This window comes from Catharus ustulatus, chromosome 4 (assembly GCF_009819885.2).
Source record: "Catharus ustulatus isolate bCatUst1 chromosome 4, bCatUst1.pri.v2, whole genome shotgun sequence".
NCBI classification, from domain to species: Eukaryota; Metazoa; Chordata; class Aves; order Passeriformes; family Turdidae; genus Catharus; species Catharus ustulatus.
The window spans coordinates 63,826,959-63,842,132 of record NC_046224.1 but is presented as its reverse complement, the minus strand read 5'-3'; the positions used below and the strand labels follow the sequence as shown (position 1 = coordinate 63,842,132).

Here is a 15,174-nt window from a genome sequence, read left to right as displayed (position 1 = left end):
GATTTGCACCTGGAGGGCAGAGCTGTGCTGACATGACAGGCTACTTCAGTTGACTGGTTTGCACAAACCCACATGCAAATTTGGCACAAGTCAGCAAAATGCAGTCTTCATGGTCTGGCAGGGACAAAATAAAGAAGTCTCTTCCCTGAATAACAAAAGCCTTCAGCAGACAAAATATCACCAGTAACACGACTAGTCCCAAAGTGCTTCAGGGATGGCAGGTTCACCAGTAGAATGTTCTGGACTCCCATCTGCACAAGACAGAATCTTCTGCAACACTATCTCTTCCAGTGTGGATGCTATCCCATTACAGCAGTGCCATACAGCACCAGGAGCTCTGCAGAGCTCCAGCTGAACCTGCAGAATCATTTTACTCCAGGCAGGACTCCAGGAACATGGCCCTGGTATCACTATGCTATTACTTAGAGTAAATGTAAGGAACACTCAAAACCCCCAAATGATTGAGATTCAAACTATATAAAAATACAGCATTAGGATTAAAAAGAAATCAGACACCACCACTTGAAAAGGAATGGGAGAGTTAAATGGAGTTGTAGGTTTAATCAACACTTCCCCCAGAGCAGTGGGCAGAGATGACACAAGCTATTAACAAGTGAGAAAAATGACAACTCTGAACACACTGGCACCATTTAAGTTAACGTGAGAAGGAGCAAAAAACTTGGGAAAAAAAATGAATAGACATTACTAGCTATCCATTCTCAAAGCAGAAAGATTTTTCATTTTACTAAATAAGTATGATATGAAAGAAAAGCTTTCAAGTTTCCAATAGGAAGCTGCTTTTATTTCACTTTCCTTTGAAAGACAAAATAATGAATACACTTGTGATTTCTGATCAGACAGATACACCATAACCTACCAAATATAAAAAATTTACCTGCCTATTTTGGATAGCTATGACCACTAAAACTACCTACCACATGAAGACCATGTATCCAGATTTTCTCAATTCGTTACCCCTAGAAATAGCCTAAGCAGCCTTATCATCTGCAAGGTTATTTTGTTCTGCTTGCTAATTAATTGCTTTTCTTATCCTATAAGCCATCAAAGAAACAAAAAGAAGAGTCACATTGAGTGAAAACTTCATAAGATATAAGCTGCTCTGGAGAGAGTATGTGGGTACATATACACATGTGCGTATATACAGTTTGTATATAAGTGTATATATGAAAACACACGTACATATATGTCTATGTCCTAGCCACATTTTAGAGCAAAAGCAGCCTGACAGAGCCCAATCTCTAAACTTGTCAGGTGGGAGACAGAAGTTTCCAATGGAGCACAAATCTCCTGGAGCCCCGGGAAGCCAAGCCAAGCCAACTTGAATGCACAGTGGCAAACAAAGAACAATCAGCTTAACAGCCATAATCAATGGCTCCAGCCTTGGTTTCCAGTGGGTAAATCCATGTCATGAATATACTTCTTGCTGCCTCTGCAGAAGACAAGCTTGAGGGGGTACATTCCATAGCAGCTTAAAACAAGCAAAGTCAGGGCTCCCAGTGAGCACCCGAGTCCCTCATACCAGCTCATGTGTTAATCCAGCGAGCTGACTCAAAGAGCTACATCAGTCACTGGACAACCAAGCAGAATAAACAAATGCAGCAGCAAACCACAGCCAGACAATCCTCAAGCATTTCTGGTCCCCAGCTCTGGCTCACTGTGGGATCCTGACAGCCATTAAAAGAGTGAGTTTGAAAAGACAGTAGCTGGGCAGGCAAGAAAGAATCTCAGCATCTGCAAGGCTTTGGTGTTACTTGCCACAGAAGTGCGCTCTGTGTTAGCCTCATGTGAAAGAGAAAGCTCCACTACATCCAACAGATCCATGCTAATGTTCTCCAATTCCACTTACACTGTCACTGAACCCACTTCTTTTGATCAACAAGGTTAATAGCCAGGTGGGCAGAACACAGAAGAAAGGAAAAGACAGTCTACAAAGCATTTTACTTCTAACATTTTAAGAAGGTAGGTGCTTTAAGGTCTGGCATGGAGCAAACAACCACCTAGAGTCTATGGAGCTAACAGTAGGACGGATTTCTGGTCTGCTTCAAACCAAACACAAAGAAAATAGGCTACTTGTGAGAGTTTATTCCCTGACTTGGCCTCAAGTGAAGTATGAACAGTCATACAAACTACTGCAAGCAGCAGGCTCAGGGCAGCAGCTACAGGCAGAGGGACTGGGTCAAGCAGCCAGACGTGGTAACCTTTTCTACGCGCACAGCTGGAAAAAGACACTTTGTCAATAGTCTTTGGCTGCTGTTCTTCTGCTTTGTGTATTTAAGTTAAGGGTCCTTGGGGCCCTGACTACTTGTGCTTACAAAGCACCCCCACCAATGGCAGCATTTAGCATAACCCCAAAATGTTAGAAGACAAACAGCAAGGGCCTGAGGGAGCTGGCACCTTTGTACCTACAATGTACTTAGAGGACATCAGCCTCTTGTACTCAACATATTCTAGAAGCAAACAAAAAAATTGTCAACTTTTTTCTTCAACCTAAGGTTCTCTTCTGTCTAGAATAACTCCATACATACCAGATCTTAAAAGAGCCAACAATAAATTACTAACAGCACGAAGAAAAATAGCAACTCGCAATAGAAGTATTCAGACAGATGATTTTCCACACTTCTTCCCATCTTCTCAGTTGTCTTTATGTGGACCCCAGAGCATGTTATTTGAAGCTTAAGCCTGTAAACCTTAATCTTCAACATGAAGATATGGTCTATAATGAAAAGTTTTGAAATCAACTCATTCTTAAATATTTACAAATCCCTAGTGATAAAGACCAAATACACAAACCCACACAACGTTATTGTCTCAAAAACCACCACATAATCTCACCCAACATTTCTAGTTTTTTAAGGTGTATCTTCAGTTACATGAATTATACAAATAAAAAAATTGTTTAACAACCTTCAGAATATATTTTACTACTATGAACCTATTAGAAATTACACATTTCCCTGTACTTCCTACGACTTGTCATTAGACTTTATTTAGGCAGCCTGTCAAAAAGATTTCTCCTCAAATACACAGAAAATAACTCTTCCCTTATCTACTCCTACGAGCCTAGCATTACCAACCAAAGTAGAATGATCCTACTCTGCTGTCAGATAGAACAGACATTAGAACTACAGTTTCTGTGATTTAAATGAAATGTCATTTTCATGTGCAACTAGTGCAGAACTTTGCTTCCCTCTTAAAAATACTTCTAATCTCTGTTAACTCTACCTTTTTCTATCTTTTTTCTTTTATTTAACCTACATAGGTATATTTTCACAACATCTGATCAACACCTCTTCTTTCTATTGTGTCCTGTCCTTTCTCTCTCTCCAGTTCTTTTCCTCACACACATCCTCCTTTTCTAGTATTTTCACTATGAGAGAAGTTGACCTTTATAGAACACAGCTTTTGAAACTGGATAAACTGTTTGAAACTTCAGCTTGAGAAAGTGATAAGCCTGAGTATTTTTCCACTGTAGTGCAATTTAACTGCATTTTGAGTAAAAGCAGAAGGATCACAGCTCGGTCCACAGACATCAGAATACAGAACTACATTTCAAGGCAACCATTTATACATAAATCAGAACAAAATGTGCAGAATTTGGAATTCAAGTAAGCTCATTTTATGCTGTTGGAGAAGCTACAGGATGTGGTTACACATTGGTAGTTCAATTTCTTTATCTACATCTTGTCCCAAAGCAGCTGATCTACTTAACACCCATCCCACTTCACCTCAAAGAAAGAGTAATGCTATTTTCTGCCAATGGATAGACTACTCCAGCTGTGCTTTCATGTACAATAATTGACATTTGAAAGGGAGAGACATTTCAAGGAGGAAGTTAGGCTTGTATATTCTCATTTTACTACATAAAGTACAGAAACAGGTAAATAAATTACAAATGGCTAAGTAAGCATAAGGTGTGACTGTATAGAAAAGCAGTACCACAAGCTGAGCTACATGCTAAGCATTCAATAGAAATGCCTTACTTTGGTGGATATAACATGAAGATTTTTGTAAGTGCACTTAATAATTCAGTTAAGCAAAATATATAAAAATGTTACTACTGGATATCTATTCTAGTATCAGGAAAGTTCTAGGTCAGGGAAAAAGCATATTAGGTGATGTCCTTTTTTTTTCTCAGGATCTCTAATATTTACCTTATACTGAAAGGTGTATACATATACATATACATATGCTAAGCACATACATACACAACTTGTATGCCCAATATTCCTCCCAAGTTAATTCATTACATAAATCCTAAATTCCTGGCTTTGAAATACTTAAACCATCAATACAGTCCTACTTTTTTTTTTTAAATTATTCATCATGCCATGAAAGCCATTTTTCTGTCAAAGTAGACAGCCTCTTTCAGGGGAAAGGGGGAAGGAAAACAAAACAGAAAAAAAAAGTGGGAAAACCACTATCAAAGGGTTTGGCAGCCTTTAAAAAATCCCAAAACAACCCATCTCTCTAAGCAGCATTTGCTAACAGTGTCACTGTATACATCTTTTTTCTATGCCTGCCTCTAACTAGCATATTCAAAGAGATAGTCCCAAAGCCTTCTGAAAGGCCAAGACCTGAACCTTTACCATGAAGCAGTCCCCTCTTCCCATCCACCCACCTCCCCTACTGCATTACCTCCTCACTGCTGACCTAAACAATAGATAAAGTCAGTGACTGAGAAGAACATTCTACCTATTTTAATGCTAAATCTTAAAAATCCTAGCAATGGTCATTAATAGCTTGTATTTGCAGAAGGCTGTCAGAAGAGCAGTGTGCCTGTGCTTCCTTCACAGCTTTCTATAGGTTTAACCATACATGAGGCAGCAGGGACAAATGCACCACACATTTCCTCATTTCACAACAGGTCATGCCTGCAGGAGAGCTGGCAAGTGATGCAAGCTTCAGTTGCAGAAAAATATTCAAATCCTGTAAATTTGCGGGGGTGGAATGATGGGTGTCTCTTCATGGAAACAGTATATTGGGAAAATGTTCAATGACAGTAATAGTTAATCAGTATTTCACCACTTTCTTTTGCTGTCCTGACCAGTATCTTGGAGATTTGAACTTGTACTCCTGTTCTTTTTCATCCCTGTTTTTCTTGAAGGAGATAAATTTATTTCAGTAATATTTAGACAGGAAACAGGCAACAAATGGACTACTCATACAATCATGTCTGGGCTGGATAGACAATTTTTCAGGCCTCTTCTAATACGTCTACCTGGAAATACCAGCAGACAGTGAAATGAGCCACACCGAGGAAATAGGCTTTGTCACCTGGATGGTAATCACACATGAATCTGAATCTATGGTTATTGAAAGAGTGGCATTCTATATCTAACATTATGAATCATCTATCAAGCAGAACAGAGCACTGACAAGCTGACAGAATGCCCACACTGTGTCAGTCATGAGAAGTCAGGGATTTTCAGCAGCTGGACAAGAAGTCATTCCACCAACCAGGTAAATCAGACCTATTCAGCAGAAAAGTTACATGCAAGAAAAATGTTTAAAAAGTGAGATTTTGAGAAGCAAACAAGGTAGCAGCAGATAGTACAACTATAAGCAGCTCTCTTAGCTTTATTAGACTTCATTGTAAGTCCCCTACTAGCCAGGAGAACATGAAGTTTACCAGCTCTCATAAGGACAGTCCCCATCTGCCCCTGTATTCCTGAGACACAGGACTATGAACATAGAGACCAGTCACTGGAGAGTACCCTTCTTCACCTCCCACTGTGTAAAAGCTGGAGAGCTTTTAGGAAACTGAAATGACATGGGAGTAGCCTGGGAGAAATGGGAGAAGGTTCAAAGTACTCCTGGTAGGAGAAGAGACTTACCATCAATGCAGAACTCCAAGCAGACTATGGGAAGAGAGTCTTCCACAGCCTATCCTCAGTTTGGAGCACACCTGCCTTAAACATAAGGTCTTCTGACAGGTGGAGGGGAGCCCTCCTAAAATGGTGACACCATTTGTCTTCTGCTGATCTGGATTCAGTCTATTGCATATTTTTAAACCTATTAGAACCCAACAACATGTCAGCCCAATGCACTAAGATTACTGCTGTACTCCTTTGCTGTAATAGTTTTTCTTCTTGCTTCTTGCAGTTTTTAACTGGCAAATATTTATGAATCTTTGTGGAAACCAAGCTGAAGATTATTCTGTTTGCTCCCCAACTGTTCTTAGTAAGAGGCCTCTACCTAAATTCTCTTAGTTTTGGAAGGGCATTTCTGAATATGATGGCATTAGAAGAACAACATATAAAACAAAGTTTCTTCCCCCTCCATCTGTCTTCCCTCCCAGTTTTCCAGAGTTCAAACAGACTCCCATGAAAGTCAGGGAGAACAGAGCTGGAAAGCAAGAGAAAACACTGTGTCCCAAGCATAAATTTTCAAGTAGGGAGGTATGAAACTCCAACACCTAAGCACTTGTAACAAAACACCTGTGGGAACTGGATAGGTGATAGGTGCTATACATATTCCAGGTAGCATTAATAGAATGAGTGGAAAATAATCCCATGCCTGTTCTTCAGGTGATTTCAACCCACCTCTGACATTAAGGCTTGTTTCAGTAGCAGGATGGCTGAGAGAAGCCCTGTGAAGTGTAGTTCAGACTTTGCATGGATCTGTAAGATGGTGTTTAGAAGATGAGTGCCTATCCTGCTTGAGGGACTGCACAAACTCAGTGAAACATGCACTATGGAAAAAGGCATGCAAGGACCATCTTTCACGTAAAAACCCAAATTCTGGCATGGGATTTGAGTCAAAGTCTGGGGTGAATGATTCTTACATCTAGCAATCAAGAAGCAAAAACAGCAGGTGGGCTATTAAAAGTGTGGCATTTATATCTCTAACACTATGAACTATTCAGCCTAAACAGAACTATAAAGCCTAAACACGCATTACTAGGGGTTCAGTAGGAGCAAAATGCAGCACTGAATCAATTTTATCCGGAATAGTGTGGGAGGAGGGAGAGTTCCTTTCCTATTTTGAGAGCAACATCTATGCTACACATGCAGAGCCAAAGCCTCCTAATCCAGCAAGCTGAATACATACTAGTTATTCAAACTCAAGAACGTGTGCATAAAAGGAATTTCATACAATTAGTCCCTGTTGTCCTCCTCACTTTATGCTCTCTGTAAAGTTCTCATTCAAGTGTTGCTACATTACACACTCAGACCCATCCTTTAGCCTCCCACACTGCCTTCAGTAATGTAAAAACATTAGACAAGCAGGCAGGGATATGTAAAAAGAGGGTGTCTGTACAGCCACTAATCTATCATTTAATCAACAGGCTCAATTCAAAAATCATTTTAGTAAAGCAAAAATCAAGTGAAGTAGAATGAAAATGGGTAATGCTATTTCAGTCTCAATATTAGAAAATATGTCCATTTTCTGCCAAACTAATGAAATGGAACACAGTTCCACTATGATTTTATGAATAATTTTTTTTCATATTATGTTACCAAACCATCACTCTCACTAGCATGCAAGAGGATCCTATGGAGAAAAAAAATTACATTTATTCTCAAGTAAGGAAAGTTTTCCCACATCTCTACTTTTGTATCTTTGCTAAACAAATGACAGAAGTTTGTATCTTCAGTTTGAAAGCAGAGAAGAGTGCAAATGTATCTGAAGAGGTCTGTGCAAGGAATTGATCCTAGCGTATGAGGAACGAGCGTGAAAACTCATACGGCACAGGGAAAAATTAGTTCCAAAAACACACTTAGAGAGAAGCTGTGTAAGCCACTGGCAACATAAGTATCATATTGTAACCAAGAGAGAGCAGAGATAACTAAACAGCCCTCAAACAAGAACCTTGTTTCAGGAGTTCCTTTCATACCTTCCAGCTTCAGACAGTGAAAACACAGAAAAGCAGCACCATGGGAGCTTGGGAATGTCCCCACTGAATGCCGGCGGCCCCACCGGAAACCTCCCATCACTGAAACAACACTCTTCCCCCTCTTTCCTAGCTTGCCCAATTATTAATTTCAGTGGGGCTTTTTTCAGCTGCCGGAGCATTTCATAGGGACACAACATGGAAGGCTGCCAGCCTTCCCATAGCCAGCTCCGAGTAGGACACTCTTGGCTCAGCAGCAGACCACATAGCTCAGCAGAAGGAAACACAGGGCCTTGAACTCATGCCCATCTTGGCTCTTGCCCTCCATACACACACCCTACATGCAGGTCTGCTCTGAGTCCTGAGCAGTAATTCACTGGTGCCCAACACCATCTCTGCTGGAGCCCATGGTACCTGCCAGCAGGCCCTACCCATGGGCAAACTAAGAACTGCATGGGTTAAAGCTAGGCAAATCTAGAAGTTAAGACCAAACTTGACCATTAATATCTATTTTTTGCTCTAAAGGATGATACACTACCCTTTGTTTATAAGGGGGACACAAATAAACCACTGAAATATTAATGATACTGACAAGTACTTCTTGGTGTTTTAAATATTCTACAGAAATCCTCCATGCCACAGTGCTCATTCTGAAAGCAATCCCTAAGGAATTGTAGGGGAAGTGAATGCACCATTTGACACATTAGGGACATGCTTAATTCCTTCTATTACCAAGAAAACCAGCTTCTTGAAAATCCTTAAATAATCAAGGATGTAGCATTACACAACCATGCACAAAATACTACAAGATTGCAAGAAGCATTTAGTCACTATCATAACAACAAATCCAGAGAGGCAGATTCAGTGGAGTTACCCATGTTTCTTTCAAAGGTTTAAAAAAAAATGTGGAAAAGAAAAAGATGTGTCAATCCTTCCACACCTCATCCTTTGACAGTAACTACTCTATGCCATCTGGCTATTAAGGACTGTCAGCACTTGAAGAATATCCATGATGCTTTCCTGACTGCTTCTACAGAAAGGGAAAAGAAAATAAATGTCCTAGAAAATTCAGGCAACATACTACAAAGTGAAACCTATCATCCTGCTGCCTCCTTTTTCTTGGGGGTAAAAATGCTTCAGCTGTACTAACTGAATTTTTTAGCAAAATTGTATTTTGAAACCAGTGAATATTGCTGAATCAGTGTGAAGATTATGGCACTGAACTTTAAAAACCCAGCTGATGGAGCAAAGCCCTCACCCTGCACAAACCTCTTACTGCCCCAACGCGTTGGAGCAGAGCTCACTTGAAGATAAATGCAAGTAACAGAAATCAACATCTAACTTGTCTATTTGACATTTCTTACCAAGGCCGAGAATAGAGCCTGGATTTAGCCCCTGAGGGCTTCAGAAGGCCTGTGTGAATCTCTTATCTGATAGGCAGAAGAGCGACTGGCCCATCTCACATCCAGACACTCCGTATGGCCTCGCTCCCCCTTCGAGCAGCAGCACAGAGCTCGCAGGGCAGAGTCGATTTGCCAAGGAAGGTGCACAGGCACATGGCAGATCCAACCACAACTCCTCCCACGGGCTGAGTGAGGGCTGGCACCCCGCCGGGGCTGGCTTGGGAGACAGCTCCCAGCGAAATCCATTTAACACATTCCTGCACAGCTTCTGCCGATACCGTCCCTATGGTCAGGCCAAGCTAAAAGCAAACACCCCTGCCCGGCCAGCTGTCTTTGCTGGAAGAAGAGCGTGCATTTTTACAGAAACAAAGATAACGGAGCTCACTATCTTCTACAGAAGTGTTTCTGGTGTGATTTTGTTCCATTACATCTGCTTGGGTAGCTAACAAAAGCAGAGCTAAGCAGAGCTACTGGAGCAGGAATGTACTCAGGTATCTTTATACAGCATGTTACATTTTTAAATGCTTGGTTTGTTTTTCTGGACCTTTCCATATGTATTAAACCATAGCAAAAAAAGCATTTTGAAGCTACCATCTGCAGCACAGGAACTGACACATTCTCTGCTGCTTTTATGTATTAGGTCATTTGAAAAGGGACTTTTAAATTGTGTATTAAGATTTACCAAAGCACTATTGTATTGAACAAGCATAACAAGTGGAACTTACTACAACTCAGATATTTCTTATAGATTCCATCCTCAAAATATTAATAAGCATACTCAGTAAATGCAAGATTTACTTGGGAATATCATATTCTTTGTATCTTTTGTCATTAAAAATGGAAGCTAAAAATACACCTCTCTGCTGCATACTTTGCTCCACATTCAAGCAGAAACTCCCAGACAACCAACATAAACAACTGTGATGAATGTTTCAATCTCCAATGGGCAGTGGGATGAACACCATAAAAAGAAATTAAGACTTACTATTTTTCCACCTCCCTCAAAACACAAGAGTCTAAACCAACTCCTGTTTGGTCAGTTGTGACTTTGTAAACTCTGTATCTACCAAACCACACACTGCCAGGAATAGCATAAATCTCAGAGCAAGGATAACAAAATCATTCTGGGTTTTGGTTGGGGTTTTCTCTTTTAAGAACCCCAACACACATCCTTGCAAAGGGAAACAGTTCAATCTGCTTTAAGATTTCAAAACTAGCACAGATCTATTTATTCTGCTGGGTATACACCTAATGTTTGAACAAAAAAGTTAGTCATAGGTCAGACAATACAGCTTCGCTATCACTAGTGAAGGAAAACCAAAGAAATCGATTTTTTATTTCAACCTGCTGGAACGATGGTAAAAGAAAGTAAATTCTCCCGGGTGTCCTTTTCTAATAAAAATAAAAATAATTCAAAAAATAAAATAATAATTTAAAAAATCCCAGCTTCTCATCTGACATGTAACCAAGTGTTTTTTGGCCGCTGAAAAATCCTGCCATTGGTCAGGCTCGGCAATAGGCACATCCCATACACCTGGTGATGCGCGCTCAGCCCCGCATCCCGGCCCGGGGGGGACAAAGCCGGGAGCGGGGATCTGTCAGGCCGGCGCCAGCCCCGGCCCGGGAGCTCAGGCGAGCGCGATGCCAGGTTAACAATTTGCAATTTGCCTCCCTCCTGGACGCCGCGGCAGCCCTCCATTTTGTCAGCCGCCTCAGTTTAAACGTTTTCCGAGTCGAAGGCAGAACTTCGGCATTTCTTCGGGAGCCCTCCGGGGCTTTAAAGCATCTCCGACCATTTTGCGCAGCCCGCTCGGAGCCAGCGCTGCGGGCTAAGTTTAGCAGGGCAGCCGCGCACGCCGCGGCTCCCGGGCAGCGCCGAGCCCCCCGCGGGGCAGCCCCGGGCTCCTTCCCATCGCTTCTGCCGGCGGCGCCTCCGCCCGCCCCGCGCCCCGGCCGCCCGGCTTCCTCCCCGCACCGCAGAGGCAGGTGGATGCCGGGGGGAGGGCAGGCAAGGGACGGGAGGCAGGAGCCGCCGCGGGCAGCAGGGTGCCGGCAGCAGGTAGGGAGGGCAGCGCCGGTGCGGTGCCTGTGCCGTTCCCCCTCCCTCCGGCCCCCGTTCTTACCACCTGCGGAGGCGGCCGGAGCCCGCCCGGGCCGAGGCAGCGACCTGTCCACTGCGGGCGCTCTCCTCCGGAGGTGAGGGGGCGGCGGGGAAGGGCATGCAGGAGGAGGGAGGGAGGGCTCCCGCCGCCCGCCTCTCCCTCACCTCCCTCCTCCTCCTCCTCCTCCTCCCCGCCCGGCCCGGCCCGGCCCGGCCCCCCCGCGCCCCTCGCCCCCCTCCCGGCTTGGCTTCCAGGGGGTGACCCCGGGCTGGGGTCCCCTGCGCTGCTCCGGCACTTACTGTGTCACCCCTGTCAGTCTGCCAGCCTGTCCCCTCGGCAAGGATGAAAGCAAATGCCCACCAGCCTCGCCGCTGCCGCCCGAAACAACTTTGTCTCCTTCCAGGCGCTGGGAAAGCTCCTCTTTTTCCTTCTTCTTCAATAAGTGCAAAAAAAAACCCCCAAAACCCTCCCAAAAAACAACAACCAAGCCCCAGCAATTTTAAAAATTAGAAAAGAAAAAATATATTCGGCTTTTTTTCTTCTTCTATTTTTTTTTAAGAGTGGGAAGCGTGAAGGTGGGAGGAGAGAGGAACAGAAAAAGGAAACATTTGGAGCTTGGGAGCTCTCTTTTCTCTCTCCTTCACCCCTCCCTCCTAAGATGGCTTGAAAAAATTAAAAGGGGACAGTGATGAGGGGGACATACACACCGAAAAGCTCGGCAGGAGGGAAAAAGTTTGGGGGGTTGGGGTTTTTGTGTGTGTGTTTGGTCTTTTTGTTTGTTTGGGGTTTTTTTGTTTTGTTTTTTTAAAAGCCTTAGAATCCCAGAATGACCGAAACGACGACAAACACCCGGGAAGAGCAGGCACAAGGAGAGGAACGAGCGAGAGAAAAGAGTTTTGCTGGTCAGTAAACTTCAAGCTGCTGGGATGAGGTCATTGGTGTAAATATAAAGCGATGGCGTCATTTGAAACCAATCCCAGTGAATGAACTCAGCCGGGGGGTGAAGGTGGGGGGAGAGGGTGAAGGAGAAAGAGGAGGAGCAGCCAGAGAGGATCCCTGCGGGGCCGCGGCGGCAGCGGCAGCCGCGCGGCCCCGGCGGCGGGAGGCGATGGCAGCGGGGGTCTCTCGCTATCCCCGGGGCAAGCACGGGCCCACTGCCCGCGGCCTCCAGCGACAGCCGCCGGGCCGCCCCTGGGAGGAGCCGCGGCCGCGCAGCGATTCAACCGAGCCGCCGCCACGGCCCTTCCCCGCCCCTCGCCCGGCCCCGCTCCGCTCCGCTCCGGCCTCTGGGCAGGGCAGGGCCCGCCCCGCCCGCGCCGCTTCCCCGCGCGGCCCGCGGCCTGCCGGCCATGTGGCGGCTCCCGACGCCTCGGCCTGGCCCGCTCGGCCACCTCGCCTCCCCTCTGCCCTGCGCCGGCTGAGGGGACATCCCTCCATACTGTGCTTGTACAGCGTGCCGCTGTGCAGAGCGATGCAGAACCACCTGCGTGTGAGGGTGTCACATCCTCCTGTGGTGGTGGTACGGCATCGTACAACCCCCGGAGTGTTTGAGGGAAAGGAAGGGAACTTAAAGTCATCCAGTTCCAACCCCTGTCACTGAGATGGGCAGACCACCCTGTGGGCCATGTGGAATACTTGAGGCCTTTGCCCTTTAAATAACCTTGCTAAATAAATTTAAAAGTCTGAAACCACCCAATGAAAATCTGTGCAGATACACAGAAGTATGTGTTATTTTGTCTGACATGTGTCTGTTATTGACTAGTACCAATCCAAAATGGTAGTGTACATCCATCTGTCTCATGCGTCCTTCTTCCAGGCATGACAGAATATTCTGCAATCCTCTTTCTCCCTTAGAGGCATAATTACTATGGGGAACCTGCTGGCACTTCTGGGCATCAGGACAACTTACACACCAAAATTCAAACTCCAGTCCACATCACCTCTGATGACCTTTGAATTCCTGTGCCAGAAACCCTTGGAAGACAGCATGAGAAAGAGGATTAACTGCATGGGTCCTTACATTATTGGTGGCTGCCTCTTCAACCAAAGTGCCTTCAGAAAAGCGTGTGGGTTTGGGTGGTTGGTGTTCAGGAAGTGGGTAACTCAGAATAAATTATATTGGGGGGGGTCTGTCCTGTCAATACTGACCAAGAATCACCTTTGATGAAGGCCCTCGTGTTAGGGAGTTGTGAGCTGTCTCATGAGAAAGTCTTGTTGGCACTTGTGGTGAACAGTCATGTCCTGGGTAAGGGAGTGCAGAGCATGCGGGGCAGAGAGAAGCCCAAGCTCCATGAGAGAAACAAAAGATCAAAAGCAGTGAAAATTACCAAAAGAAATTATGGTAAAGCAGTTAACATTGGGATGTTCACTATTTTGCTTGTGTTCCTTTTCCAGTAGCCGAAAAGCAGTTTTGCCCTTCTGTCTCAATAAAGCAGTGGCCCCAAAGATGCCTTTCCCAAGCTCCCCAAAGTGCCCACAGCATTAAAAATCTGCACAATTAACTGCTGGTTTACAGAGCTAGAACTGACCCATTTTGACGAAGGGGATCAGAGAGTGTGCCAGAGAAACTGGAGGTGACGGCCAGTGTCCCAGCTCTTTCATTCCAGAAAACTGCAGGAACAAATAGTTCCAGCATGGTTATCCTCACAAAGAGAAGTGGGGAGCAGTGGAGAGAGGTGCATGGTGAGGAGGAAAGACATTTCAATTCTCTCTTCCCTTTTGTCACCTCAACTCAGTAACACCTTATGTAATGGGCTTGGGTTTTGTTTAAATTTTGAGACTGTGAAAGTTTCCTGACTGCAAAACAGTAACAATAAGAAGTACTTGTGATCTTTTGAAATTATTTTTCTTTTTAGTTAGAAAAAAAAGATATATGCAGAAAAGTCTGTACCAGAACAGCAAGTTAAAACTTTTTCAACATAGAGTCAGGATATTTCTTTTTCCTAATGTAATAAAAGATGTGACAAAACCAGTGGTGTCACAATTAATTCCTGCATATTGAAATTACTGCGAAGAATAACTTCTTTTCACCCAAGCTTGAGCCAGAAGTCTGATCTGGGAGAACACTGCACAGTGAAACTGGACAGGTTCATTGCTAACCTGAAGACACAAACAGAAGGAGTCAGGAAGACTCAAACACAGCAGCATCAGACCTCATTTCATTGAGAGTAGGAGCATCCTTTGCCTCCTGTTAGCATTGAACAAAGTGTGAGTGTGTTGGCAGCTGACATCCCTCAGCTGGCTGTGGCCACTCTTGTAGGAGCAGAAACTCCTTTGCATGTCAGTCTTAACATGAGCTTAACTCTTTTTTTCCCCCTCTGAGAGCCTTTCCTTCTTCTCTATGACTTGTGCAGCAAGCTCCTGGAAATGATCTGAACTGCAGGTGCAAACCAGAACCATATGGGAGAGAGAGTGCCTGGCTTTGCTGGTGTCCCTGGCTGCTGACCTCCCCTCCCCAAGTTTTTAAAGTCTGTCAATTCTACGAAATGTATTTTGCTACACTTCTGGTGATGGACTTTTTGGCCTAAGTTCGATGTTTGTTTTTGAGACAATGGTACTGAAAGAGTTAAAGTTTGCATTCCTTTCTTGCGCCTCCTTACGAGGCTTATGAGATAAGAAGATCAGAAGTGTCTGTATGGGGTAAAACAAGGGCAAAAGACATTGTGGTGGCTATCCAACAGGCTATGCAACAGCCCTTGAACTTTGATACTCCCCCATGTCCTACCCCTTCATGCCTCGCTGCTGGCAGGAGTGGCTGCAAGTGTGTCACCCCTCACTGCCCCTGTTCCTGAGGGCCAGGGAGGGGCAAGAGCTG

The 15,174-nt window shown here is 44.4% G+C and overlaps 1 protein-coding gene and 1 long non-coding RNA gene across 4 annotated transcripts in view; one reads left to right on the top strand and one right to left on the bottom strand.

The window, feature by feature from the left end:
* The window catches only part of DUSP16 (dual specificity phosphatase 16), a 57,722-nt gene extending 45,888 nt beyond the window's left edge, over positions 1-11,834 (bottom strand). The window contains exon 1 of one of the 2 annotated variants that reach the window (XM_033058246.2): positions 11,660-11,834. The gene's annotated coding sequence lies outside the window, so the exon portion shown is untranslated. Of the gene's footprint in view, positions 1-11,381; positions 11,506-11,659 lie in introns of those variants that run through there. The other variant, XM_033058244.2, reaches the window with a different exon arrangement.
* Positions 11,835-11,976: 142 nt separating this feature from the next.
* Positions 11,977-14,331, top strand: LOC116995484. 2 transcript variants are annotated; one of them, XR_004417743.1, is made up of 2 exons: positions 11,977-12,262; positions 13,215-14,331. It is a non-coding gene; the product is annotated as an uncharacterized LOC116995484 (long non-coding RNA). The 2 variants fall into 2 exon arrangements; XR_004417744.1 differs by having other exon boundaries at positions 13,177-14,331.
* Positions 14,332-15,174: the final 843 nt, after the last annotated feature.